Source organism: Abramis brama (genome assembly GCF_963993115.1).
Source record: "Abramis brama genome assembly, chromosome: 20".
In the NCBI taxonomy this organism is placed as follows: domain Eukaryota; kingdom Metazoa; phylum Chordata; class Actinopteri; order Cypriniformes; family Leuciscidae; genus Abramis; species Abramis brama.
In genome coordinates, this window is record NC_139982.1 from 34,043,485 (window position 1) to 34,058,052 (window position 14,568).

General features: G+C 46.8%; 1 protein-coding gene across 2 annotated transcripts in view; it reads left to right on the forward strand.

The window, feature by feature from the left end:
* The window catches only part of LOC311071306 (ubiquitin carboxyl-terminal hydrolase 12-B-like), a 46,685-nt gene that overhangs the window by 2,724 nt on the left and 29,393 nt on the right, over nt 1–14,568 (forward strand). The gene's annotated exons all lie outside the window — the stretch shown is intronic.

Below are 14,568 nucleotides of genomic sequence, written 5' to 3' on the forward strand. Positions count from 1 at the left end.
ATAAGCATCACAATGCAATTTTCTAAAAAAAAAACAAAAAAAAAAAAACAAAGTTACAGAAAAACAATGTGCAGAAGTGAATAATGCATTAGTTACAAACTCAGGCCTACAAACGGCTGAACCAGAAACAGAAGAAGAGTTAGAGTGTCACATCTTCATCTTCAAGTGGACGATCACTTCTCTGAGTTCGACTCATTTTCCACAACTGAGGGCTTGTGGTTCAGACGCTGTAGTGTTGAAGACTGCTTTATCACAGGGTCTGTGAAGGGAAGAACTTATATAAAATTAACCAATGATTAACATTTCTGTATCCATGTTTGGATATATGTATAATAATTTGCATAGAAATGCATTAGAATTCAGTTGACTTCAGTTTACCTTTCAAAGCTTTGGCTATATCCTCATCAAGCTGGACACGAGTGTGTCTGTCGTCACTATACAGAACTCTATGAGTTACACTGAACATGAGATTAGAAGAAGCCCAACACAACTTACAGTGAGCAGAGTTAACTCAAAAACTCACAGATATAGTTATTATCAGCAATAAAGCAACCTGTGAGTATTAGAGGACATGTTGTGTATTGATAATTGTGGTTTATTTAAACTAAGGGTATTCCCCATGAGCGTGTCTATTGTGCTCATGCTAACATGCTCTCTCTTCACCTCTGTTGCAGAGATTTAAGGGGATTAGAAGTTTTACAAAATACTGTATGCCAGGACAACTAGGACTTGCAGGTTTACCAAAAAAACAATTAAATAAACAGATTTTTACATGAAAGACTCAAAGAAGCACAAAGGGAGGCCCGAGTTCGAGCCTCAGCTTGTGGACCCATCCCGATCCCATCCCCCGTCTCTATCCCACCTCGCTTCCTGTCACCTCTCTGCTGTCCTGTCCCAATAAAAGGCAAAAAAAAAAAAAAGGATTTGCCGTACGCTGAGTACAATGTACTGGGTGATAATCTAAACCCTTCAGACTCAGCAGTTTCAGATGTATGCCCTCTTATAAACATCCCTTTTAACAATGTAATCTTTGTACTTATTTGTAATTAAAAATTTATATTAGAATCAGAAAGTAATCAAAAAGGCAATAAGGTTGTCAAGCTTGAACAATTAAAAACACCAATCAAACTTTCAATTTTAAAACTTTTCAAAGATCATTTGCATCATTAAAATGAAGCCAAATTGTTCAAGAAATCAGAAATAAATACACAGCTTCATTTTGCAAATAAAAATAAAATTAATGTAATGTTGTAACGAGCAGTGTCACGGAATGCACGACAACGCCTCCTCCTGGTTTCACTAGGTCCCTCTCTTCTGCATACTAGGACTGCATTTCCCATTATCCATCTTGCTCGTTATTCCCTCATCACCTCATTATGATTTCATCAGTCTCACCTGTGCACCCTCAGCTCCCCTTTATCTGGACTGTTCTGTTCTGTTCTCATGTGTGAAGTCTTGTTTTACCAAACCTCTATCTCTGTTTGTATCTCTGGTTACTCGTGTATTTGAACTTGGACTCTGAACTCGTTTGTGAACCTTTGCTGCCTGCCTCTGACTATTGCTTGTTTGACTTCAATTCTGGATTGCCCCTTTGACATCTTTTGAGTTTCTGTCTTCTTGTTCTCAGTTTGGTAACTTCTTTAATAAATATCTGCAAATGGATCCGACCATCTCTGCCTTTCCGTCACAATATGTTACAATAACTAATTCTGTTTTTTTTTTGTTTTTTTTGCAGATGCATTGGACAGTTTTATAGTTGTTTTAAAACAGACAAATGTCTCCACATAGATTTTAAACACATTTATCAAAGACTTTAGACTTTGACTATACACCCAGTGCTGAAGTTTCTAGAATTCAATATCAGCATCATGTTACAGCAGTTAACGTCAGTATTCCACGTGCAAGTCATATTAGCAAATACATAGCAGACCTATCCACCTAGAAAAATATTTAAGTAAATGCTAGGGGGGTTCGGGGGAATTTTTTATATATAAGTGCTTATAAACATTTAAGTGCTTTTATATATATATATATATATATATAAAAGCACTTAAATGTTCAAAATATGTTATGAGTATTTATTTCAGTATGTAGAAGTAGATGTAGCCTAATATATGTTGTCAGTGCCGAGAATTTTCGTGTGACTAAATACATAGATTTGGCTATTTGAACAACGTGTACATTAAAGGTCCCCTATTATGCAAAATTCACTTTTGCATGCTGTTTGGACATAAATGTGTGTTGGCAGTGTGTGTACACAGCCACCCAATAGTGATAAAAATCCACTCACTCCTTTTTTATTAATCCCCATAAATCATCAGCAGTGTCTCCCAACGACCTGTTTTCAGAATGCGGCTTTAGTGACGTCACTACAGCACAGGCCCCGCCCACGAGTGTTGACAGACACTGCCGTTTCAACATAGACTCTATTTACTCCCGAAATCTGAGGCAGCCGCTGAAGATGAGGTGGAATTATTTAGTTTTTAAAGAAAATGCTCCCTCAACTCTACCGAAATTTGTTTATGTACTTGTGCACTTCTTATAACTTACTGTGTTTCCTCAGCTCTTACGGTGATTTTCTGAAGTAAAACTGACGCTTCATCATTTGTGTGATGTACAATAGACTTTATTAAACTCATCAGTAAATGTTTGATCATCATTCGGACCTGGTCCGAAACAGCAGACTTGTAGGCTATTAATAATGGATACATACAAGCAGATGACAAATACGTTATAACCATAATTAAACTAAACTATACCTGTTCAATCTCCATACAGCACTCTGACTCTGTAGGCTTTATTGTCTGACTAGAAATGAACACCGTTACTGAGAGTTTCTGATATTATCATCATTCCGTGAGATGAGACTGAGCACAAGCTCATGAAGCTCCGCCCCCTGTGCCGTGCAGAAGCAGCTTATTTGCATTTAAAGGGATACACACTAAAACAGCGTGTTTTTCTGAGCGCCAAAAAGTGACAATATAAACATGCTGTAAAAAAATTATTTGTTGGGTATTTTGAGCTAAAACTTCACATACACACTCTGGGGACATCAGAGACTTATTTTACATCTTGTGAAAAGGGGCATAATAGACCTGCGCAGTGGCGATCTCGGGACCTTCTCGGGACCAGACCTGCGCAGTGGCGATCTCGGGGCCAGACCTGCTAGTAGAGATGTCGAGACCAGACCTGTGCAGTGGCGATCTCGTGACCAGACCTGCACAGTGGCGATCCCGGGACCTTCTCGGGACCAGACCTGCGCAGTGGCGATCTCGGGACCAGACCTGCACAGTGGCGATCCCGGGACCAGACCTGCGCAGTGGCGATCTCGGGACCAGACCTGCGCAGTGGCGATCTCGGGACCTTCTCGGGACCAGACCTGCGCAGTGGTGATCTCGGGACCAGACCTGCGCAGTGGCGATCTCGGGACCTTCTTGGGACCAGACCTGCGCAGTGGCGATCTCGGGACCAGACCTGCGCATTGGCGATCTCGGGACCAGACCTGTGCAGTGGCGATCTCGGGACCAGACCTGCGCAGTAGCGATCTCGGGGCCAGACTTGCGCAGTAGCGATCTTGGCGCCAGACCTACGCAGTGGCGATCTCGGGACCAGACCTGCGCAGTAGCGATCTCGGGACCAGACCTGCGAGTAGCGATCTCGACACCAGACCTGTGCAGTAGCGATCTCGGGACCAGACTTGCGAGTAGCGATCTCGGGACCAGACCTGCAAGTAGCGATCTCGGGACCAGACCTGCACAGTGGCGATCTCGAGACCAGACCTGCTCAGTGGCGAACTTGGGACCAGACCTGCGCAGTACCGATCTCGGGACCAGACTTGCACAGTAGTGATCTCGGGACCAGACTTGCGCAGTAGCGATCTCGGGACCAGACTTGCGCAGTAGCGATCTCGGGACCAGACTCGGGACCAGACCTGCGAGTAGCGATCTCGGGACCAGACCTGCGCAGTGGCGATCTCGAGACCAGACCTGCGCAGTAGAGATCTCAGGACCAGACCAGAACTTGGGACCAGACCTGCGCAGTACCGATCTCGGGACCAGACTTGCACAGTAGTGATCTCGGGACCAGACTTGCGCTGTAGCGATCTCGGGACCAGACTTGCGCAGTAGCGATCTCGGGACCAGACTCGGGACCAGACCTGCGAGTAGCGATCTCGGGACCAGACCTGCGCAGTGGCGATCTCGAGACCAGACCTGCGCAGTAGAGATCTCAGGACCAGACCTGCGCAGTAGCGATCTCGGGACCAGACCTGCGCAGTGGCGATCTCGAGACCAGACCTGCGCAGTAGAGATCTCAGGACCAGACCTGCGCAGTAGCGATCTCGAGACCAGACCTGCGCAGTGGCGAACTTGGGACCAGACCTGCGCAGTACCGATCTCGGGACCAGACTTGCACAGTAGTGATCTCGGGACCAAACTTGCGCAGTAGCGATCTCGGGACCAGACTTGCGCAGTAGCGATCTCGGGACCAGACTCGGGACCAGACCTGCGCAGTAGTGATCTCGGGTCCAGACTTGCGCAGTAGCGATCTCGGGACCAGACTTGCGCAGTAGAGATCTCAGGACCAGACCTGCGCAGTAGCGATCTCGGGGCCAGACCAGCGCAGTAGCGATCTCGGGGCCAGACCTGCACAGTAGCGATCTCGGGACCAGACCTGCGAGTAGCGATCTCGGCACCAGACTTGCGCAGTAGCGATCTCGGGTCCAGACTTGCGCAGTAGCAATCTCGGGACCAGACTTGCGCAGTAGAGATCTCAGGACCAGACCTGCGCAGTAGCGATCTCGGGGCCAGACCTGCGCAGTAGCGATCTCGGGGCCAGACCTGCGCAGTAGCGATCTCGAGACCAGACCTGCGCAGTAGCGATCTCGGGACCAGACTTGCGCAGTAGAGATCTCGGGACCAGACTTGCGCAGTAGCGATCTCGGGGCCAGACCTGCGCAGTGGCGATCTCGGGGCCAGACCTGCGCAGTAGCGATCTCGGGACCAGACTTGTGCAGTAGAGATCTCGGGGCCAGACCTGCGCAGTAGCGATCTCGGGGCCAGACCTGCGCAGTGGCGATCTCGGGACCAGACCTGCGCAGTGGCGATCTCGGGACCAGACTTGCGCAGTAGCGATCTCGGGACCAGACTTGCGCAGTGGCGATCTCGGGACCAGACTTGCGCAGTGGCGATCTCGGGACCAGACCTGCGCTGTGGCGATCTCTGGACCAGACCTGTGCAGTAGTGATCTCGAGACTAGACCTGCGCAGTAGTGAGCAGGAAGTAAAGCCGCAAAATCAACGCTCCGCCCTCACTCTCGCAGAAAGCACTTAGACAGAGTGCATTCTGCACACTTTTTTAAAAATTGATTGCAGTACAACAAGAGGCTTGTTAAAATAAAGTAAATACAACCTTCTCAGTCCTCCGAAGATCCCGAAAAAAATGTCCGTTGGTGCTTCAGTGACTACTTTGCTCAGAGAACCTGTCAATCACAGCTGTCAGTCATGACGTTACACCACCGCATCACGTAACTAACTAATAACCAACTTATTTTTGAAACAGACACTTGAACTTACATCAGCGTGATAAAAACGACAGCAAATGAAAGAAACCACCTTTGGAAAAAAGATATTTGAAGTGTAATTTAATTGTTTAGTTGGTCTCACGTCCCGTTGAATATCACACGGAGGCGGGGCTAATGACCTATACTAGGACCAGCCACCGGGGGGCGATCGAGACGTTTTGGCTTCACTTTTCAGCACTTGTATTTTTTTATTTTTTTTCTCGTATTGTTTTTTTCTCTCATCAAAACCGATTATGTTCATCAGTGGTTGTATATCAAGCAGGGACACGTTTGTGTGCATTATGTTTTGTGATTTCACCAGAACGAATAGAGTCCCAGATAGCACACGTACGTCGGGCCGACGTTGGCCTGATGTACAATGTTCCATCTGCATTATGTCGTCTCGACGTCGGCCTTTGATCGCAAATGATATCCGGCCGATGTTTGAACGATGCAAAGCTGTAAATCTTTTGGCCGCTCTGCATGGGTTTTATAGGACCTTTATTTATATAGGTCGGACCTTTCGGGCTACTCCTTACATTAGACACCATGCGCTGCTTTCAATGACGCACGCACTTACGAACACACACACACACACGCATGCACACACACACACACACAGAGCGGAGATTGCGCTGCAACACTCACTCAGCAGCACAGAAACTGTAGTCAACATTGCCCCGAGACTTAAATTGACAAAATAGCTTCGATACTGAACATATGCAACTTTCATCCCTCAAAATGGCCATATTCAAAAAAAAGAAAGTGGAATAGTTTGACGCTTCCATCTTGCCTCGCACTCTTTCAACGTTAATCTGATGGAATACATGCTCTGCTTCTGTGAACAGCAAACCCCGCCTTCTATGATTTGATTGGCTATCTATTTGGATGGTCGCTGTAAAGTCCCTGGCCCTGCAAACATTTGGACGTTTAATGACCGTTGAAAAGACGTCTGTCCGAGACGTCCCGTCATGGTTGAAAAATAGTTCCAAAATGAAAAATGAATCGACGTCTTTGACGTCTTTTCTGGCCGTGAATTCCACGTCTTTTCTGCGCATCTCTGGACGTCCAAATGTTTTTTTTTTTTTTCAGTTCTTCTGGATGTTTATAAGATGTGTTGCTGCCAAATGTATGTGTATATTTAATCCTGCATATAAAATAATCACACCCATATTTGTGTAACATCGTGAAAGGCAATTAGCCAATTTTTACACATCTGAACTTGATAAGGTTCTAAAAAGGTCCAAAATCGGTCCGGTCAGACCTGAACGTCTATAAAACCGTTTAATCACGTGTACATCAATACATTATTTGTGGACTAAAGCAAAAAATAGTGCTATAATTTACCACAACATTTTATTGTGAATATTACATTTGAAATGTCTTCCAGTTGTTAAACAGCTACTATTCAAAAAAGATAATAGAAATAGTACAATGTGGTAAATTATGTGGTAATGTGGCAATGTGGTAATGTGGCATTTTCAGTTTCACATTAAGGTTAAGCAGACATTAATCAAACCAGAATATAACAAAAGAACAGGAACAGTCAACGCATTCTATTTTTAGAGTCTTTCTATAATATTCCATCATTGATGAATAGAAGTCAGAGCTGTGGCTGTACTAAGTTTCAGTTACTAACAGTCTTGCATTACTGTTAACCCTCTGAGGTCGACAAACGCGCCCGCGCGTTTTGCTGGATTTTTTTCAGTTCAGTTCAAAAGAAATTAATTTTGCTCTGTTGACTTTGATATTACAAGCAAGTTTCATACATCAATCGATTCTGTTAAATGTGTATTATTTTTGTGTATACTCACAATAAAAACAAACTGTTGTGCTTTTTGCCAAATAAAGAAAAATAAACGTGATGCGAGTTCTGCCTTCTCTCTGTCAGTGAAGACCATTCTGAAACGCGTCCGAAAATGAACAATAACTCAGCGAATACTGAGTCAAACAGGCATACAGACACACAGGCATGAAGCTTGAATTCTCTTCTTTAAAATGAGGTAATTTATATAAAAAACAAATATTCTCATCTTGTGAAATCTTTATTAACCCTCTGGAGTCTGAGGGGTTTTTGGGGTCCTTGAGATGTTCTGACATGCCCTGACATTTGTGCTTTTTTCAGTTGCTTATAAACATATTAATGGCAAAGGTGTAAATTCACTCTATTTAGCACAAACAGGGCTACCATAATATGTGAACAACTTGCATGTACATGTTTGTATTTTTGATAGAATAATGTTTATGCATGGTTTTTTAAAAAACAAAAAACTAAAGTTTCTGAAATAAGGCCATAAAACACATTCTAAATATATGTAAATAAGACTTTTGACTAATGGATGTCGTTGCCTAGTATTTTTTCTTCAAAATTATGTGAAAATCATCCTGCCTAATCATTCACATAACACAATACATTGATTTAAATCTTGTAAAACACTTTTTGTTTGGAAAGGCCATATGCGGGTGGGCGTGATTCACACCTATGGAGTCAATGGGGCCGCATAATGAGGCTGCATAGGTAATGAGCCTTTCATTCAGGTGTGTGAATGAGCCACAAGAATGCAAGGACAATATATAACTGGTTTGTTGTTTTTTCCACAAATTTTGCTTGCAAATTGTACAATATCCAAGGTAAACATTTCTAGTAATTGTGCAGTTAATTGTTCTCATACTGTATTTTCAGATTTGGAATATATTCTCTTCCCAAATGTGTCACTAATAAAGCATAATAAAATTATTTAAAGATAAGGCTTATAATGACATTTTAAGATTTTGTTTACATATATCCTTATATATATATAGCCTATATAATTTTTTTTTTTAAGGTTATACAATTACAACAACATTTATAATTGTAACAATATTTCCAGTGTAATCTTTCTTTGTATTCGCGATTCATATTAAAACAGTATTTTTGCCAGCTGTAGTAACTCCACAACAGCACGCATCTTTGCGTTCATTCATTCATAGTAACGCGATTCATATTAAAACAGTATTTTTGCCAGCTGTAGTAGCTCCACAACAGCACGCATCTTTGCGTTCATTCATTCATAGTAACGCGATTCATATTAAAACAGTATTTTTGCCAGCTGTAGTAGCTCCACAACAGCACGCATCTTTGCGTTCATTCATTCATAGTAACGCGATTCATATTTAAACAGTATTTTTGCCAGCTGTAGTAGCTCCACAACAGCACGCATCTTTGCGTTCATTCATTCCGATTAGAACAAAGCAAACAGAACTGACCTAATTCCTCAGCGGGATCCGTTTGCTCCTCGAAATGATACTTCCAGAACTTCTGAGGTAAATTTTTGCAGGATTATTATCAAGACAGTATTATTCCTCACAGCATCGTAAAGTACATAAGTCTGAAAGTGAACTCGCGGTGTGTGTTATCAGCTGATGGGCGTTTTACAGGTTTGTTTGGATCGGCTCACATTTGCGTTTGAATAGCGCGTGCTCTCCGTGGGCGGAGCACATTAAAACTTAATTAGCTGAGATGAGAACGACTGACATCTCTCTCTTTGCATACATATTACATAAACTGTGAATATTTGTTTTTTATAAAAATTACTTCGTTTAAAAGATGAGAATTCAAGCTTCATGCCTGTATGTCTGAATGCCTGTTTGACTGAGTATTCACTGAGTTATGGTTCATTTTCGGACGCGTTTCAGAATGGACTACACTGACAGAGAGGAGGCAGAACTCGCTTCGTGTTTATTTTTCTTTATTTGGCAAAAAGCACAACACTTTGTTTTTATTGTGAGTATACACAAAAATAATACACATTTAACAGAATCGATTGATGTATGAAACTCCAATGGAAAATCAAAGTCAACCGAGTATTTTTGAGTTTCTTTTACACTGCTAAAAAAAAGCGAGCTGGTATCGCCGGCGATACCGCCGACCTCTGGGGGTTAAAAGAGAGCGATTCCAGTCGAGCTAATTAGAGCTCATTCAAATGTAATGTGAACCCGCCCACGGAGAGCGCGTGCTATTCAAACGCCAATTACTGAGGCAAACCTGTGAACGCCCCCATATCAGCTCGAGAAAACGTACTCAGTTACTAACGTAACCTCGGTTCTCTCTAGAGAGGGAACGAGTACTGCGTAAGAACTTACGCTTGGGGGAAAGTCTCTTTCCGCGAGATATTGAAGCCAAAAATTATCCTTTAATTTTTATATAATGCAAAACGCGTTGCAGCAGCATGCAGACATAGGCGAGGCAGCTTTGCGCGCCTATTGGCTGCTCTGCGGCAACTGCAGCAGCCTATCGAGAGAGGCCCTGTTGACGCTTGACCAATGGGGGTGCTTCGCGCCCATTTGCACAGCGTCCCGGCGAAATAGGCGAAAAATAAGGGTCTTACAGTTGCCCTCAGGGCTGTATGATCGATCAGTGAGCATTGCTCGAACAGTTTCCAGCATCTGAGCCGACCTCGGGGCAGATAATACTGGCTTATTAGACCGACAACAGCTTAGCTTGCAAAGCGGGAACTTCCAGGTTATAGAACCTGATAAATGTAGACGGGGAGGCCCAGCCTGCCGCCATACAGATATCTTGTAGGGAAATCCCACTGGACCACGCCCACGAAGAGGCCATGCCTCTTGTGGAGTGCGCTCTGACACCTAATGGGCACTGTAGGCCCTTAGAGATGTAAGCCAGCGCTATGGCATCCACTATCCATCTGGATAGGGTCTGTTTCGTTACAGCTAGCCCCTTAGAGCGTCCGTAGAACGAATCGAATAGCTGCTCTGTCTGTCTGAAGGCAGACAAGCGAGACACATAAGCTCTTAATGCCCTGACGGGGCAGAGCAAAGCGGCGTCCTTCTCCTCCTCAGGGACCGGTAAGGCCGACAGGGAAATGACCTGGGACCTGAACGGTGTGTTGAGGGATTTAGGAACATACCCGTGTCTCGGTTTGAGCCTGACAATTGAGTCATTTGGCCCAAACTCCATGCATGTCGCGCTTACTGAAAGCGCTTGTAAGTCCCCCACACGCTTAACTGAAGCGAGAGCCAAAAGAAACGCTGTCTTGAAGGACAAGTGTTTGATATCCACAGATTGGATTGGCTCAAATGGGGCACCTTTCATGGCCTCCAAGACCGTGGAAAGGTCCCATATGGGAACTGAAGGGGGTCTGGGAGGATTTAACCTCTTTGCTCCTCTTAGGAAGCGAATGACCAGATTGTTCTTCCCGAGTGACTGGCTTAGCGTTGGTTTAACAAACGCTGCTATAGCCGCCACATAGACCTTGAGCGTGGAAGGGGTTCTGCCCTTTTCCAGAAGCTCTCGTGGGAAGGAAAGAACGTTTGTCACCCCACAGTCCTGGGGTGACACGCCACGGGCTGTGCACCAGCTAGAAAACACAGACCATTTTGAGGAATAGAGCCGTCTCTTAGAGGGAGCTCTAGCCTGCGTGATCGTGTTTAGCACTCCCGAAGGGAGGTGAGCGGGTACCCATTGATGGCCCATACATGTAGGGCCCAAAGCTCCGGGCGAGGATGCCAAATCGAGCCCTTGGCCTGGGTGAGGAGGTCTCTCCTCAGAGGTATCGGCCATGGGGCAGAGCTCGCTAGTTGCATCAGAACTGGGAACCAGGCTTGGTTTTTCCAGAACGGAGCTACTAGTAGCACCGAGCATCCGCTTTCCCTGATCCGCTCTATTACCTGAGGTATGAGCGTAATGGGGGGAAAGGCATAGAGCGGGCAGCGGGGCCATACGTGAGCCAGCGCGTCCCTGCTCTTGGAGAAGTATATCGGGCAGTGAGCGTTTTCTTGAGACGCAAACAGGTCTACTTCCGCTTTGCCGAACTTCTTCCACAGCAATTGGACTGTCTGTGGGTGTAGGGACCATTCTCCTGCCGGAACGTTGTTCCTGGACAGTCTGTCTGGTCCCAAATTCAAGTGGCCGGGCACATGAACTGCTCTCAGTGAGCGCAAATTGTACTGGGCCCAAACCAGGAGGTGTTCCGTCAGCCTGTGAAGGATTCGGGATCTGAGACCTCCCTGGTGATTTATAAAGGCCACCACCTCCATGTTGTCCAAACGGACTAGAACGTGGTGTCCTGCTATCTGGGGATAGAAGCGCCTGAGCGCATTGTCGACTGCCATTATTTCCAAGCAGTTGATGTGTAGGAGCTTTCTCGTTCTGACCATAGGCCAAAGAACGGTCTGCCCTCGAGAAGCGCTCCCCATCCCGAGGTGGAGGCGTCCGTGGACACCACCTTCACATTTGAGGAAGCCCCCAGGCTTACACCTGACCGGTACCAGTCGGTCGCCGTCCAAGGTTTCAGAGCTGAAATGCATTTCTGATCGACCTTGAGGCGAAAAAGACCGGAAGTCCACGCTCAGCGCGGCACACGCGCTTGCAGCCAGAACTGAAGTGGGCGCATCCGAAGGAGGCCCAGCTAAAGTACTGGTGATGCTGCGGCCATGAGACCCAGCATCCTTGAAACTGTTTGAGCGGGACCATAGTGCCGCGGCGGAAGCTTTCCGTCATGCGCTGAACGGCCAGTGTGCGTTGTGGCGATAACTGAGCTGTCATTGACAGCGAGTTCAGATCTGTGCCCAGAAAGGATATTTCCTGGCTGGGGGACAGAGAGCTCTTCGCCCACTTGACTGTGAGACCTAATTTCTCGAGGTTCTCGAGCAAAATGGTTGTGTGTTCTATGAGCTCTGTTCGAGACTGAGCCAGAACTAGCCAATCGTCCAAGTAGTTCAAAACTCGCATTCCCCGAATTTTCAGGGGAGCGAGGGCCGCGTCCATGCACTTCGTGAATGTACGGGGTGCTAAAGACAGGCCGAACGGTAGGACTGTATACTGATATGCCTGGCCCTCGAAGGCGAATCTCAAAAATCGCCTGTGACGAGACGCTATTTGTATCTGGAAATACGCGTCTTTCAGATCTATTGACGCAAACCAGTCCCCCTGGCGAACTTGAGAGAGGATTTGTCCGGTCGTGATCATTCTGAACGGGCGCTTTGAAAGCGCTTTGTTCAGCCGTCTTAGATCTTAGATGGGTCTGAGACCCCCGTCTTTTTTGGGCACCAGGAAATATCTGCTGTACAGGCCCCCTTCGCTCTGAGCTAAAGATAGGGGTTCTATGGCCCCTTTGCTCAGTAGTTTCGCTATTTTACGAGCGCAAGCTCTGTGTGATGAGCTGTGTTTGTGTGTAGGAATGAGCACGAGGTAGTGGCCATTTTTTTCTACACTCATAACACCATCGGCCGTGGCCGAAATACCAGGAAATACACTCTTAGAGGGATACATCTGGGTTGCCGTGGAAACGGCGTTTGTAAGCAGGCAAGCGGGCAGTGTTACCGACTTGTTTACTGCTAAATAAGCTGGAACAGTCACATTTTCTGGAACTGAGCGAGCTGGTAGTTTTTGTGGAAGTCTGGCCGCAGCGAGACTTGAACACCGTCGTTTTCCTAGAAGGGCTAGGACGACTGCTGCCGCTGTGAGGCGGCGGCGGCTGTGAGCTTCGAGCAGACGGCTGTTTAGAGCGACCTGTCGCGGAGCTAACGTGCTTTGGCAGGAAATGCTAACCACAGGTATCTCTCAGCAACAGTGAGAGAGGCCATAATCCGCCCTATGGCCTGTGCAGCGGATTTAGTAGCGCGAAGAGCGAGGTCTGTTGCGCTTCTCAAATCTGAAACGCTTACAGCTTCCAGTCCTTCCTCATCGAGTTTGCAGAGAAGGTTGGCTTGGAAAACCTGTAGCGTGGCCATTGTGTGCAACGCAGCTGCAGCCTGTCCAGCGGCGGTGTAAGCGCGGCCGTGCAGAAACTGAAGTGGTGCGGCAGGCTTTAGAGGGGAGCGCAGTCTTAGCGCGCCGTCCAGTGGAGGGCGGGCAAAGATAAGCAGCTACAGCTTCCTCTTACTGCAGGAAGAGAGTGGTATCCTCTGTTTTTAGCATCATTGACAACGGAGAATGCTGCAGAAACAGAAGTTTTCACTCTGGCTGAAAAGGGTGCAGACCAGGATTTCGCGAGTTTTTCGTGAAGCTTCAGGAAGAAACAGCGCGGGTCTAGACGGTGTTAGCAACACGGCCCCTTTAAGGAAACAGCCATCCAGTGTGCTGGCTCTACGGGCGCCGAGCAGACGCGTCAGCTCTGACTCAATATTAGCCCGTTTCCCAGACGACTCACGAGCAGGGGGTGCGAGATCAACAGAGCTCGACCAATCCTCACTGCCTGACGCTAGGATAGAGCAGCTGTCCTCCTCTGTAAATGCCACATCATCAGGCTCATCCGCGACGGAAACGGCGGCAGACAGCGGCCGTTGTCCGGGGGTGATAGACTCGTGAAGCAGGCGGCGAAGCTGGCGGGCGAACCGGCGAGCTCGTCTCAGTAGGAGGAGGATCAGAGCCTCGCTGAGCGCGGCGCTTACAGCGCGGCAGCGCAGCGGGCTGGGGTGCAGCCTCTGAAAATGTGCCATGCGAGTCCTTAGAGTCGTCATAGGCAACAGCTCGTAATGAGGGCATCCGCTGTCAGCGAGCGTGAGAGCTGCGTGATCTTAAAATGCGAGACATCTTGAAAAAGACGCTCAGCTCTTTTAGAGAGAAAGGGGTGTGATTCGCGGGCTGAAAACACACTAGCAGTAAAGGATATAGTGCAACGGATAGCGCAGCAGGAATGTCAGCAGAAGGCGGCGCGGCCAGCGGCTTCGATGCAGACTCGTCCCGCTGAAAGGCTTCTTCAGACGGCGCGGCTTCTCTCAGGATCCAGCGATGCGTGAGCTCCACTTGAAAAGATGAAAATCAGTGAACCAGCCTCTCGACGCTATATTTATTGCCCTAGGCCATGCCTATTTCGGCGGGACGCTGTGCAAATGGGCGCGAAGCGTCAACAGGACCTCTCTCGATAGGCTGCTGCAGTTGACGCAGAGCAGCCAATAGGCGCGCAAAGCTGCCTCGCCTATGTCTGCATGCTCAGTGTTGCCAACTTAGCGCCTTTGTCGCTATTTTTAGCGACTTTTCAGACCCCTTTAGCGACAATTTTTCAAAAA